Below are 15073 nucleotides of genomic sequence, written 5' to 3'. Positions count from 1 at the left end.
GATACACTCGCACACTCGCACACATGCCCACATACCCGCACACATGCACCCACATACTCCTAGACACAAGGAAACACACCCTCACTCACCCACACACTCGCGCCATACACCCCCATTCACACTAACATACATACACAAACACTGCACTCACACATGCATTCATTCCCCCTCCCCCCTCCAACGCATACATACATTCATACCCCTCTCCTCACTCCCCCTTCCAGCACATACATTCATTCACACCTCATCCCCCCTGGACCACATATACACACTCACCCGCTTTACCTGTCCACTGACACACATGCACCCGCTCTCCCCGTTCACTTACACAAACATGAGCCCTCTCCCCATGCACTTTAACACACATGCACACGCATTCACGCACTCATCCCTTCCATCCACTCAATCGCACTCATGCACTCAATCACTCACACCCGCACTCATGCACTCACCCCATCCACAAATATTCGCACCCCCACCACATTCACAAACAATCACACATCCCCACCCCATCCACGATCACTCACTCACAAAGACACGCACCCACAAACATCCCCTCCTCCGGCATTCAGGACATTCTTTTTTTTAATTTTTTTTTTACCGCTTTATTTCGGTAAAACAATACCATAAAAGCATACTGACAAGATTCTTACATTTCTAGAAGAAACAAAGACACTTTTTTAAAAGAAAAAAGACAAAGAAACACTAAAAACTGATCGAGACCAAAGCTCCCTCAGGGCCATACAATACAAATAGGTGAGTTATGGGTATAAATGTTATTAAAAAATCAACAATTAATCACTAAAACACTATAAAATATACAGTACACATCATCATGCAGATCGCCATATAAATATTATAAAATTTTATAAAATACCCCTAAAGTATAAGCCTTAATACAAAAACAGTTAAAATTGCTATCTTGCTAGTAGTATCATTAGCTATAGACTAGCTCAAAAAGTAACCATTATGAAAGTAGGATATATGCTTTTGAATGATTATTTGCCTCCAGTAGGTTCAAGTTGCCTCTACAATCTTAGCAATATAGATACCATCATCACGTGAGGGGTTATTTGACTAATTTTTAGAAAGTGATTAACAATCCCTAGGGCCCAACGATTCCTTTCTTTCTTACGTGTCTATATTGCTTAGAGGTCATATACGATCGAATGATGCAAAAAGGCACATTGTTCTAGCAGCAGCAAATATTCACTTATCTACTAGAAACAAGTTATCTGATATTGGTCTTAAAAACAGTAGGTAAAAATCGATTACAGTATTTCATTTGTAAAACCCATAAAATATACCTCCCGTGCCATCAGGCACTTGTTTGCCTAACTAGGAGGAGATTTTTGGGGATAAAAAATAAATAAATATCAGAATCCAGGAACAAGTTTCATAGGTGACAATGACCATTCTAGGTAACTTAATCAACCTCCCAGTAGCTACGGTCCTCCCGGGCATAGACAGTGTCCCCTGAGCTAGATATATCCTTGGCCGATTATAGGTCCCAAGGCCATTGAATTGCAGAGGGTGACTCCCAGTTATCGATTTCAGGACCCATAGGTTGACTTTGGGAATTTTGCCTGAATTAAAGCGCCTACAACCTCAGGCCCGCCTTGTCTCTGATGAATGAAATTGCTATTAAGAACCGGCTTAGACCAAAAACAACATATGGTATCGAGCTGGATCTCAAAAATCTGGCAGCTTCATTGTAGTTCCTGATTCCAACGTTCCTGCAGATGGGTCGGATCCATTTCTTCCTTAGTTTATCGTAGGCAATGCAATTTAAAAGGACATGATCCGTCGTTTCTGGAGTCTCCATATTACATAGCTCGCAGGTCGCCTCATGATTACTCCCATTCAGGAGACCCCATTTGAAGGTAAAAGCCTTGACCTGGAGAATCCCATATCGATACTTCATAAATAAAGCTTTTGCTCGTCTAGGTTGAATGGTATCAATCCATTCCTCAGCGCTCGGTAGTGGTTTAAAATCCAGAAAACTTAAGGTTAGTCTACCTGAATCCTTGCTATGAAGAGGGCTATTAAAGATGAAGTCCCAAAATACTTGCTTTAGTCGTATCTTTGATTGGGTTGTGAGTATATGCGGTTCATCCCAGTAGATTTTCAGCCCTAAATTGTAAAAGCTTTGCCTGATATAATAAAGCCACGGGAGGGAAGTAGTCTTGTCCAAGCCCATGATCTCAATTAAGGCTTGCCTGTATTGGATCAGTTCAGGGGTTGTCCAAAGTCTACACCAGTAGAGCAGGGGCCTCAGGGCTGCCAATTTGCCTATTTGTTTCATATTAGTGTCATGGGCTAAGGGAATCAGCGGAGTCGATGGAGGGAGGTCCAATATCCCCCTCATAAAATTATTTTCCTGAGTGGCCAATGGAGTTAGTTTTGTGAATCCCCAGAGTTCTGCGCCATACAGAGCAGCGGCCTGTGCTTTGCACCTATAGATCTCGAATACTGGTGACACAGTACTCGACCTTGAACATTTGTAATTTTTACTGATTGCCATAGAGCTATGAGTTAAGGAGATAGCAGCTTTGTTGATGTGCGGCGCCCATGACAATTTGGCATCAAGCAGTATCCCTAGGTAGTTGAAATTTTTAACTCGTTCCAGTGCCTGCCCTCTAATACAAATGTTTCTCTTGAGTGCTTTGTGAGGGTTAACAGTTAAGTATTTAGTCTTGTTTGCATTTATTTCTAACCCCTTCAAGCTGCAATACTCACTGAATTTATCTAGTAGAGTTTGCAGGCCCATTGGAGTTTGAGACAATAGGATGGTGTCATCTGCAAAAAGGAGGGCGGGGACTGGATCATCATTCAATCTTGGTGAGTCGTGGTTACTTTGTTTCAGATGATGAACCAGATCATTGATGTATAAAGAGAAAAGAGTTGGGGCGAGCACACAGCCCTGTCTCACCCCCCTCTTGATAGGTATTGGGTCTGTCAACTCTCCTTTTGGCCCCCACCGTACCTTTGCAAATGTATTTTCATGTAGCCTCTCCAGCTGGCCCAGGAGGTTCCCCGGCATGCCCTGTTTTCCTAATGCTGCCCATAAGGAGTCTCTCGGCACCAGATCAAAGGCTGCGCGCAGGTCCACAAACGCGATATACAGGTGGCCTTTCTTTAGTCTAGTGTATTTCCACATTATTGTCAATAGCCTAAAGGCCTGGTCAACTGTACTGGTCTGTTGTCTAAAGCCTGCTTGGTATATAGACATTATGCTGTTCTCTTCTAACCAGATATTGATTCTATTCAGGATCTGTCTAGCATAAATTTTTTGTGTGACGTCTATGAGGCTAATTGGTCTATAGTTCCCTGGGTCTTCCCTGGATCCTTTTTTGTGGATTGGGATTATTTCTGCCTCTGTCCATGTCTCGGGCATTGGGCCTCCCCTTGCTATAGGATTACTTAAAAGGTTTAGGTAAGGTGCCCAGATTTCTATGCTATGTTTGAATAGATCCCCCGGGATCTTATCCAAACCGGGGGCTTTTCCTGGCTTGATTGCTTCAATGGCAATCACCGTCTCCTCCAGACTAAACTGTAACTCGGGTAAAATACCCCAAGCCACTGGGGTTTTGTGTCTTGAGGGATAGAGATCGAAGGTGGGAGGGTCAGAGTAAAGATATGTAAAATAGTTAACCCATGTTTCGGGGTCTATGTGATGGTCTGTAGTAAATATCCCCTCTTTGCTACCATGGGTAACTATTTTCCAAAAGGTTCTTGCATCATTGCTTTTCGCTGCTACCAGCAGGTCTTGCCATTTTTGGTCCTCCCAGTTGCGTTGGGCAATAGCCAGCGTTTTCTTATAACTGGCCCTTGCCTGCTGTATGGCTAATTGATTTTTTTGCTTTAGTGCCTCTACCAGTACTCTTTTCCTCTCTCTACATTTGATAGTATACCATGGACTGTTAGGGGTGGTTTGGGCCTTCTCCTTTATGTGCTTATTCTGTAACTGTTTAGTCAGGACAGGTCTTAACATAGTACTCAATGACTGGTGGATGGCCGTAATAGGAATGTCACTAGGTTTATTTTCTGCATAAGGCTCCAAGAGATCAGAAAATATGTTGTAAATGTTTATCAAAGTGACCTGATTGCCAAGTATTACTGGCCATTTTACAACCCTTCTGTTGTTACTGAGGGTGGGTTGTAACTTCACTTTATCATGTTCTATATATTTCGAGTCCAAATCTAAGAAGTGTGCCTTGAATTCAATTATTAGCGGGAAGTGATCGCTATCCCTTCTTTTATCAATTTTAAAGGTCGCTAGTCTTTCCCATGTGCTTATACTATGCAGAATGTAATCTATTTTTGAAGTTGAGTTGCCTCTCTGGAAAGTAACCAGATTAAGGCCGACTTCACCCACTCTGCCATTGCATGCCCTCAGTCCATGGTTTAATGTAAGGCTCATGATTTGCAGTGCGGCCACTGTGCCTGGGACAGTTTTTCCTATTGTTAGGTAAGGAATTGTTCTCATTCGGTCTTCCTCTTCTGCTAAATGTTCGAATCCAATTATAGGTTCATAGTTACAATTAAGGTCACCCCCTATCATAATTGTCTCACCTATTGGAATTTTTTTGAGCTGCTCGTCTAGTAGAGTTATTTCAGGAGACTCCACGTTTGACTTTCTAGGTCTTATATATACATTAAACAAGTGGGTTATTATCTTATTTTTTTTTCCCATTGTCAACCATAGAATGTCCTCCGACTCAGTGGCTTGCATGCGTATCTCAACATTTAATGAGATCTTCGCCCATACAACCAACCCCCCAGACGGTCTCCCTCTGGCAGCTGAGGTTGCACTGATAAAGTAGGTTTTATATCCTACTTTATACGGTGGATCTTTAAGCCACGTCTCCTGGAAGAGACAGACATGGTGTCGATCAATATAGTCCTGCCATTCGGGGTCTATAAGCTTGTTTTTTAAGCCAGCTACATTCCATGAAATCATGGTGATAGGACCCCTTCCGTTTAGGCTTGTGGCATTGAGAGTATGGCTCGGGTGAGTTGTTAAATTTCTCCTATCATACAAAGGCTCCACTGCGCACCCTGCCCCTATAGCATGGAGAATTCCCTTCATGGGGCTCCCCTACTATTTGGTCCCCATTGGGTTCCACTTGTGCCTGATCTATCTGGATTAGTCAATCTACTCTCCCAAGGTTTGAATCATAGTTTCTCTTTTGCAGTCCCTCATTGTGATTAAGTTTATGCCTTTGTGCTCGAAGTTTGGTAGTTAATGGATCCAAGCTAAACCTCATGGCATTGGAATTAGGGGCGGGGGTTCTCTGTTCCATGTCAATCAAACCTCTGATTAATCTTCCATCCTTGAGTGTTAATGCAATAACGTCAGGTTTCCCCCTCTCTCCAGGGATTCTTTCTGCCCCCCTAATATCTGATCGAATTATGGATAAACAGTGTCTTTTAGCCCTGATCCAATGTATAAGCTTATTTTTTAAGGAGTCCTCATCTTCTCTGCTATTTAAGGGTAATTTTGGAACATTTAACAGATGAACAACATTGAACCTAGTAGGAGACCTATCCTCCTCAGAGTATGGGTTCCATATGGTGTTTTTGTTATAATCATTAGATGCTTGGGGATAGGAGTTCAAAGTAAGTTCCAAAATTCCTTTTTGGGGTCCTTTTACCAAGCGGGGATCTCTTTGTGGTTTCCCTGTTCCTTGGCATAAGTTACTATAATTTCTTCTCTGGGAATTGTGTGAACCAATATGTTCCACATTGACCCCTATCGTGCATCCCTGTGGTTGTTGTACAATTTTGGCTGTAGCTGGGGTAAGGTTAGGGTTAGTAATCGAATTTTGAGGATATGTGGGTCTACCTTGTAGATGGGGTGATATGGGGGGGGACTCCCTTTCGCATTGGCCTCTATTGGTGCCCCTACCCCCCTCCTTTTCCACAATATCTGTTAAGGTTCTGACTTCAAGTTTCAAATCCCTAACTTCCTGGATTAATCCGGTGATTAGATCATAAAGATCTGCTATAGATCTTGTTTTATTTTTTAGAGGGTTCCCTGGTTCTGAATTGAAAGGAGTGATCCTTTCACTATCTAGCTGTACAGTTGGGATATATGGGTGTAATTCATCCAAGGGTTCCCCCTCTTGTGCATTCTGTATGTTACTACTATCAAGTTCTGCCAAGACTGTATATTTATTGGAGCACCTAACTTCGCACTCCTGAATATGGCTCTTCTTCCTACCATTATCAATGGTGCACAGGTGCAAGGGTCTAGTTGCAGCAACCCTAGGGCTAACAGTCCTGACATCAGATGGTGCCTCCCCCTCTTGCTGGGAAACGATCTCTATCGCTTTATCTTCCACTGGTTTGATTTTCTTCGCGTAATAGGAGGTAATCTTTTTGTCGGGGCCCTCCCGAATAGTGGTCCTACTGCATAGTAGTGACTCTACCTCCTCAATAAGATCGTCTATTTCAGCTATCGTGCAGTTCTCACCCGCATTCCTAAGTTTTTTTACAGAATTCATCTTTCCCCTTGGGGGTTCTGATGCCTTGCGTTTTCCCATGGATTAAGCTGCCACTATAGATCTGAGCAGACCTATTGCCAGTTAGAGAAAGAGAAAAAGAAAAAAAAAAAGGCAGAGGCCCAGCCTGTCCCCACTCCAGTATTTATCGGGTAAATGATTCAGTGGGGTTCCCCTGCTCCCAGTAATGATAAAGTGGGGGTCCACAGATGTCAAAAAGTTGGGAACCGCTGCTTTACAGTGTGGATATGTAGCAATGTGGAAGTGACCAATCTGCAGAAAGTCATATGCCAAAGAGGGGTGGCCCAGCCCAGCCTTGTCCAGCCGCTGATGGGTGCAGACCGGCCTGAACCTGGCCCAGTCTTCGCCCAGGCACATGCTCAGTCATGTTATGCCATGGAAAGCAATGCCCCCTTTAGTGCACAATGGTCTCCCCACCTCCTGGCAGCATAGTTTCCTGGGGAATATAGTTCAGGCCCCTGCTGGCCCCCATTGGAACAGAATAGAATTGCATCCTGTGCTGTGGGAAATATAGGGTGCCTTCAGTGCATGATGGTCCCGCCACCTCCAAGCAGCAGTGCCTCCTGGAAGATATAGCTCTGTCCCCCAGCTGGCACCCATTGGGGCAGAATATAATTTCATCCTGTACCATGGGAATCAAGGACGCCTTTAGTTCATTATGGTCTCCCAACCTCCTGGCTGCACAGTCTCCTGAGGGATGTAGTTCAAGTCCCTGCTTTCCCCCATTGAAGGGGAATAGAATTGCTTCCCACACCGTAGGAGTCAAGGGCACCTTTGGTGCACAATGGTCTCCTCACCGTCTGGCAGCACAGTCTTCAGGGGGATGTAGTTCAGGCCTTGGCCAGTCGCCATTGGAGCAGAATAGAATCATGTCATGCATATACAGTGGGAATGAAATGCACATTTACTGCACAGAGCTTTCATTGATAAACTCAAATCTTGTCATGACATATTTGGTGTTGGCTGGGATTTAGAGATAGCAGCTTGCTTTCTTGGTGCACAGCAATGGCTGCAGGAAGTCATAAACATTTCATACTCGTTTAGCCGAGGTGCTAAGGAGGATCCTGTGATCTGCATCCTGGCTGGTCATTACAGCCCTATGATCCTTTATTTATCTCTGCTTACAGCATTCACAAAAGACTCATACTTCCAGAGGATACTATTCATATGCACACTATATGTGTTTTAGATTCTGGTGGAAGGAGCAACTATTATGGGGTGAACAAAAACACTCTTGAGACTCAAAAATGTCCACTCAGACTCTTCTTGGTAATACAAAGACAGTATTTACTAACTGTTGTGACAAGGAGAAAAACACTGAGGACTGCACCTCAGCCCTGCACGTCCTGCCTCTATGGTTTTTCTTGAATGCCTGTTTACTGAGGTACTGGGTTTTTCAGAACCGGTACTGATCCGGTAACCCAGCGGTGCCAGGGTACACCCAAAGACCTCGGGTACTTTCCTGATTCAGACTACAGAAACTCAGAGTCTTCTAGGTGAAGTCAAAGATCGAATTTATTGGCTGCAACCAATTGACAAGTGTCCTAGAAGTACAACAGCACGATTTGTATGTTCTCAGGAGACTGTGTGTCAATGCAAAATCAGGTTTCCTTATATACAGTTTTTTAAGCTTCAGGCAAACATTCTTGACATTTTGGTTGGTCATTCACATGTTTTCACTACAAAGGAAAAACCAGTGTCATGATGAAACCTCATATTTCATGTCATCCAGCCCATAATAAATTACCCGGCAAGGCCTAGAATTTCACATCAGATAAGTGTGGACCCCCAATAAAAACGGGCACCTCCCCCTCGTAAAGTAAGAAGAAGAAAAGAGCAGGTGCAGGTGTGAGCAAGTTAGGCAGGGTGTGTGAGCGATAATAAGGGTTTTATGGCCTGGTGTGCCTTGATGCTATCTGATTCGGCCACTGGGAGAGGGACTGACCAAACAGGTTTGGCCTGAGGCAATGGTTTCAGCTTGCCCAGGTCAGAGAAAAGTCAATCAAGGTGTACGTGTCCTTGGAATCAAATCCGACTGTATTATAAGCCTATGTGAGGGCAACTTTTAAAATGGCTGTCGTGTATAAAATGGGAGCCACGAGTGCAGGACGAAAATGGCGATTTCGAGGTGAAAACGCTGCTGGAATTGAGCTAAAATGCTCATGCTTAGTGTACTAGTCATTATCGGTCTTTTGATACTAAAATCGTACCTCTGTGGCAAAGTAAATTACATGGGTCCAGAATTTTTAGAACCACAAACCCTCCTTTTGCCCTTACATAGGCAATAAACCTATTCTCATGCTAATCTGAGTCCAGGTCTATGTTTCTAAAGTCGTTGAGATGTTGCTGTAACATCATCCTAGTATTTAGCTCGTCTCTTGGTGCAGGTTTCCTTGAACATGAAGTAGCATAAAAAGGCCACATATGGCAGGACAAAATAAGGAATACCTCTATCTGCAGTAGGTGGCATAAGATCACACACCCAACAATTAGTGATGTTCACTACTAACTAGTGTTGATGCAGAAGCTGTACAAAAGAATTGCTTACGAATTCTGATCTTCTAACCTGCTCATGTTCAGGAAAAGGGTGAAAAGAGTGCAAAGAAACAATAGTAGGAAAAGACATAGGTTGGGAAGTGGGTGCAGAAGTCAATTGAGTAGAGAAAAACAATCCTACCCATAAATGACAACGTCATGTTTAAAAGACACTAGAAAACACGTTATTAAGAACATATAGACAACGGGAGAAAGTAGTGACCACTATGAAATAATAATTTTTCACAACCCTAACCAAAAAGCAAATCCTAAAATTATCTAGTAACATTTTTAGGGCTCCTCTGCATTTCAGTAATTTTTGTATGTTCAGGTGGAACAGTGGTGACTCTCATCAATGCTCTAAGGTGAAAAGGGGGTACTCTTTCCACAGAAAATGGACTTTATTCTGCTTTTACTAAACAGAATAGTACTTTAAAACAATGCCAGCAAAACAATCAGTCTCCTAACACCTAGTCTATACAATCACACGGAAACCTCTTGTGAAACCAACTATGCCCAGAGTCCATTCAAAAAGCCTCTCTGGCAGGCTTCTATTGTCCATCAAATTTTCTTTTGTTGTTTTCTTTCGCATGGGCCTCTCAATTCAGGCCTCTTCGTGAGAAAATACTGCTTAGTTGGAGTGCCCTCCTGGCAAACACCCACAGCTCACTCGAAAGTCTCAATGTCTTAAAGCAATGCACCAGTGTCTCTCCTCTGTGGCAGACACTACAAACTATGTGCTCTTCATTGATCAAGGGCACAAATCATCTCGTGCAGAGGCAAGCACCATTAATTGGGAAATAGCTCAAGCTCAGCAGCACTTTCAGACTCCAACACTCATTATTTAGTGTCAGAGGACGCTCAAACTGCTCTTTCATGGGCACCACAATATAGTGCCTTTTTCCAAACTTGAAATCTCCGGTGCACTGCCCTTCTTCCGTTGGAGCAAAGAAAAGGGTGTGTGTGGCCAAAACTCAGGCCAAGGGGCTCAAGGGATTGCACACTGTCAGAGGTTACCAGCACATGACAGGTAGAGAAATGAAACCTCAAAACAGCTCTGCCATCAACAACAGGAATCCTTCTCTTTAGCTCTTTTACGCTGAAACTTTGGTTTTGTGATGTCAAACGCCGTCTGATGGAGCAAGTACGATACCATGCGCTGGCGATCGCTGTCCAGCTTTGCTACTTTCTGGGTGCTGAGACTGTAGGGCCAAGACGTCCGTCTTTCATCTGTAGCTGTCACTGATGGGAATTAGGCTTAAATCAATGTCCTGCAGGTTATTATGACTTGATACCTGCAGAATCTAGTGACGTAGGAAATGTGCCACAGTTGTTAGTTTCCTTCAATTTAGTAAAAAAAAAACAGTTCATGGTTTTTAACAAGGGGACTGCAAGCAGGTGGTCTGCAATCTTCAAAGGAGTAGCCATACACCATGGGCCTAAAATACAAAGACAAAGGCAGAAGGGCAAAACATGGTCTCTAGCATCTTTAATTGGGTTCTCTCCATTATTCTCTGCCATCTATAGCTACATGAGAATTCTATCTGAATGGATTTCCTCACACAGTGGCATTGTCTAATGGGGTAAACACATATTTGCCTCAATGATTAAGTCTAGGTGTTCCTCCTTACCTTAGAACATCTCAATAGAGAAATCACATGATACCGATTATCAGGGACATGTAGAAACCTTCCTTTAAAAACTGTGCATCAGGTGCACTATGCAATACACAGGCTAATAGTCAAATGTGCAAACAAAAAGACAAGAACTAGAGGGTCCTGATATTTGCATGATTAGGACACATCTGATCCCACCAAAAATTAAAGTAGCAGGAACAGAAGGGAACCGAAAACCAAATTAAAATAGACATTGAAAATTCGTCATGTTCAAAAAGGTAAACATAAGATATCTCCTATTGAGATGGAAACCTTGTCTTACTATAATATTGAGTCAGTTAACCAGTCTATCGCTACCCTGACAGTCAGGCTGGAAAACATTGAAGCAGGCAAATTCTTGAAAACCAGTCTGGTCATACCAAAGGGAATTATACATAACATGGGGGTCCCTGGTACATCACTGCAGTCTGGAAATGTGAACCTGAACAATACATCAATAATAATAAAAGGGCTGACTGGTGAAAGGAATTCGAAAAAGAGAAATGGGACTAGGACATAGCTAAAATCTCAATAACTAAGCATGATGCGACATTGGTCAGGGGAAGTAACAAAAGAAAAAAAATCTATAGGAAGAACAAAAAAAAATTATTTGGGTGATAGTCAGGCATGTGACACAACATCGAGAGTACGGGTGGTACACAAAGGCCAAAGTTACACAAATTTTAACTGTACCGTTGGCGACTACAACATATACGGTACTCCTAGCTAATGTTTCAGTTCCTTCTTCAGGAAAAAATGAAAAACTGGTTTTCTTTTAAGGAACGAAAGCCATATGCTACTTAGGAAACACAACATCATTAACTAATGTAATATAGAAATTAGGCCACCTTGAGTCACAGATCTATAATTTCATCCTTAGGTCCAATCAAGGATACATAAATGTAGGGCTGCCTGTTCCTTTAAGGGAAGGGGCAGTAACGTGACTAACTGCAGGTGACACACTTTGATCCTGTATATCTCTTTTTATTTTCCTTCAATACCATTATAGCCAAATAGACATTCACTGGTGAAGTGTTGTCTTTTATGTTCACAGCATGAAATATCATTATCTGTGGAATTTAGTAACCAGAACAAGTTCAACCAACTGTTGCGTAGCGATGGGCATCGTCATGACCATCCCCTCACAACACAGGGGAGCTTGTAATAGTATCAAAAGCAGCAACAAACATGCAAAAAACAAATAAAAAATAATAAAAACGCACAAAACGTCAAGCCATCAGATATACTTGCTGTGTATCAAGCACAAAAAGCATAGACAAAACAATAGCATGTGTGAATAAGCGGTGGCACACAACACCATGTCATGTACTTTATGCACTGTAAACCTGCAGCCCAAAACCCAATATTTGGGCCTGTTTAATTTGTCAGGTTTAAAATCCTTACCCTCCTTTTGACAGTAGATCACCAGGCAATGGAAATCTGCTGTCAAATATAACTTTACTGTTTCTCTTCTAACATACAGGACCAGCAACAACAATTCATGATAGGACCAAATACATGAAAATAAATTTCCATTACTTAACTGTTACCCTCTTGTCAGTTACTTCGCAACATCAAGCCACCTTAGTTTTACCTTTCTAAAAGTAAAAATTGTTACACTGACACTCCATATTAATTTGGCACCTACAATTTCCACTGTAAAAAAAAATCCTCTCTATTTCCAGATTATTAAACTACATTTACTGTGAATAATTCACACACCTTAATAACACACATACCAGTTGTTAGAATAAATGCTTGTTGCAATCCCATGCAATGGTACATATTTCATCAACCTCGAATGAATGAACGTCTCAGTAGGCCCAGCTGAAGTTAGAACCTTCAACCTTGATATTAAAACAAGCCTTTGTACTGGCACATTGACTCATTGAATCATAAGAAGGCACAACCTGCAAATATATATCAAACCTAAATGTATGCATTTACTGAAGCCTGAGACACTTTAAAAAGTACTCTGAATGAAAGAAAATGCAGTTTAAACAGTGCTTTTGCCCAAAATCGACTTTGATATTTTAGGCATTAAAAAATCAATATCCTACAATTTTCTTGCAAAATATGCATTACCAGAATGTCTATTACACAATCCATGAGTCAGCCATTGAAAATATTAACTTATACTTTATAGAAATGAGCTTGTTTGCTCCTGCGCCAAGGGAAAATTGCACATACAAATGTCATTTTAGTGGTGCAACATAACTTGAATTAAATTTTAATGTTAGGAGGTCATAGTATAGGTATTAAGCTTTATAAATATAAAAAAAAGATTTTGAAAGGCACTTATTTTTTAAAATAATTTTTCCATAATTAATAATTTTCTTTAAAAAAAAATAAAAACCCAATTATTCTTTTTTTTGTGATAATTCCACATATAAAAGCAAGCTGCATCCCTTGCCTATTATTTGGGATACATTAACTCACAAGCCTAAGCGCATAAGCCTAACTTGAAATGCGTCACATTTTTGCGCCACTTTCATTTAAAAGGAAGGTTATGCAAAATTCCACCCATGTTTAACTGGGAAAGTGCTGGCTGAATTGAAAATAGATAATTTCGTTTTTTTTTTGGGGGGGGGCCCTATTTATATCTATTGAATGTGTTTTCTAATTTATTAAGCATTTAACGGCAGTTTTGTATATGTGCACAATTGCTCATTCTATAAATTAAAGAGCAACATATAGCTATGTTAGCACATCACATGGTTCATTTCTGGATTTTTTCTAAGTTTCTACTTAATATTAATTAACCAACATTTTACTTAACAAACTGTAAACATCAAGAAGACCCACAAACACACATTGAGCTCATTTCAGATATAAACAGAAAACACTCAGTACACATAATACAGCGCGCTTTAGCCATTTTTCATAAATAGCGCCGTCGCAATTTACTTACAGAACCGTTTGCAGATCCTAGTTGTAAGTCATATTTACAAGAAAAAAAAAAAAAACTTTTCTCAATTATTTCCAAGAATAGCGGACCCATACTTTATTAAACGTGATGGGGCCCACTCCGTGCTTCACATATAGTTCATAGGTTGGAGTTCCAATCGGAGGAACCGGACATGAGTCCTCCAACCGGGAGTCCCTTTTACAACCAAGACAAAACAAATTTCCAAGTCTGCTAAGACCAGGCATCTTCGCTCACTAGTCTAGCTTCAAACTTCAAAGGATTATCGTTTACGATAGTCTCGTGAATACACGAGTCCTTCGGCTTTGGTACTTGCAAGTTCCAAATCAAAGTGATCCCAAAGGGATACCAAACCAAGTGTCCAACTAAGGACCAAACCAAGTGTCCAACTAAGGACCAAACCAAGTGTCCAACTAAGGACCAAACCAAGGGGGTGATTCTAACCCCGGCGGTCGGCGGAGAGGCGGCGGTCAGACCGCGAACAGACCGGCGGTCCAAAAAATGGCATTCTGACCGCGGCGGTCACCGCCGCGATCGACCGCTACTTTCCCACTCCGACCGCCACGGCGGTCATGACCGACGGGCTGGAGTTTGCGCACTCCGGCCCGGCGGTCGACCCAAGACCGCCAACCGCATCATGACCCTGCTTACCGCCGCGGTTTTTGGCGGTCGGGAACCGCCATGCGAACCATGGCGGTAGGCACTATCGGGGCCAGGGAATTCCATCCCTGGCACTGATAGGGGTCTTCCCCACCCCCCACTACCCCCCACGAGTCCCCCCCCACACCCTCCACCCCCTGCCACCCCCCAGAGATGTTACAAACCCCCTGCCCCCCCCACCCCGACATGCACATACACGCACCCCGACATGCACGCACCCCCAACATGCACATATGCACACCCCCCTACACACACACATACACAACGGGGGCACATACCCGCACACATACATGCCAACATGCGCACCCGCCGAACTACACACATTGCCCATAGGCACAGCAGCACCCCCCGCCCGCATGCACGCATTCACACACCCCCTCTACACACCCCCATGCACGCACACATCACACAACACCCCCCCCCCTCCCCTCACGGACGATCAACTTACCTTGCGTTGGTCCTCCGGGAAGGCGACGGGAGCCATAGGGACGTGACCGCCAACAGAAGACCGCCAACAGAAGACCGCCACACAGAAATGTGGGTCGTAATTCTGTGGGCGGTGTTCTGCTGGCGTGGCGGTGGAGGTTGACCAGTCTCCACTTTCCCGCCGACCGCCAGTGTGGCTGCTGGCGGTTTTCCGGCGGAACGCTCCCAGCGGTCGGAATACGCGCCGCGGCATACCGCCGCGGTCGGCGGTCTTTACCGCGGCGGTAACTCGGCGGTCTTGCGAAAAGACCGCCAAGGTCAGAATCACCCCCCAAGTGTCCAAC

The 15073-nt window shown here is 43.1% G+C and overlaps 1 protein-coding gene across 1 annotated transcript in view; it reads left to right on the top strand.

The window, feature by feature from the left end:
* Positions 1 to 15073, top strand: part of LOC138246872 (protein-glutamine gamma-glutamyltransferase E-like) — a 206287-nt gene that overhangs the window by 46148 nt on the left and 145066 nt on the right. The gene's annotated exons all lie outside the window — the stretch shown is intronic.

This window comes from Pleurodeles waltl, chromosome 7, assembly GCF_031143425.1.
Source record: "Pleurodeles waltl isolate 20211129_DDA chromosome 7, aPleWal1.hap1.20221129, whole genome shotgun sequence".
Classification (NCBI taxonomy): domain Eukaryota; kingdom Metazoa; phylum Chordata; class Amphibia; order Caudata; family Salamandridae; genus Pleurodeles; species Pleurodeles waltl.
The sequence above is the reverse complement of the archived record's forward strand: the minus strand, read 5'-3'. Positions and strand labels throughout refer to the sequence as shown.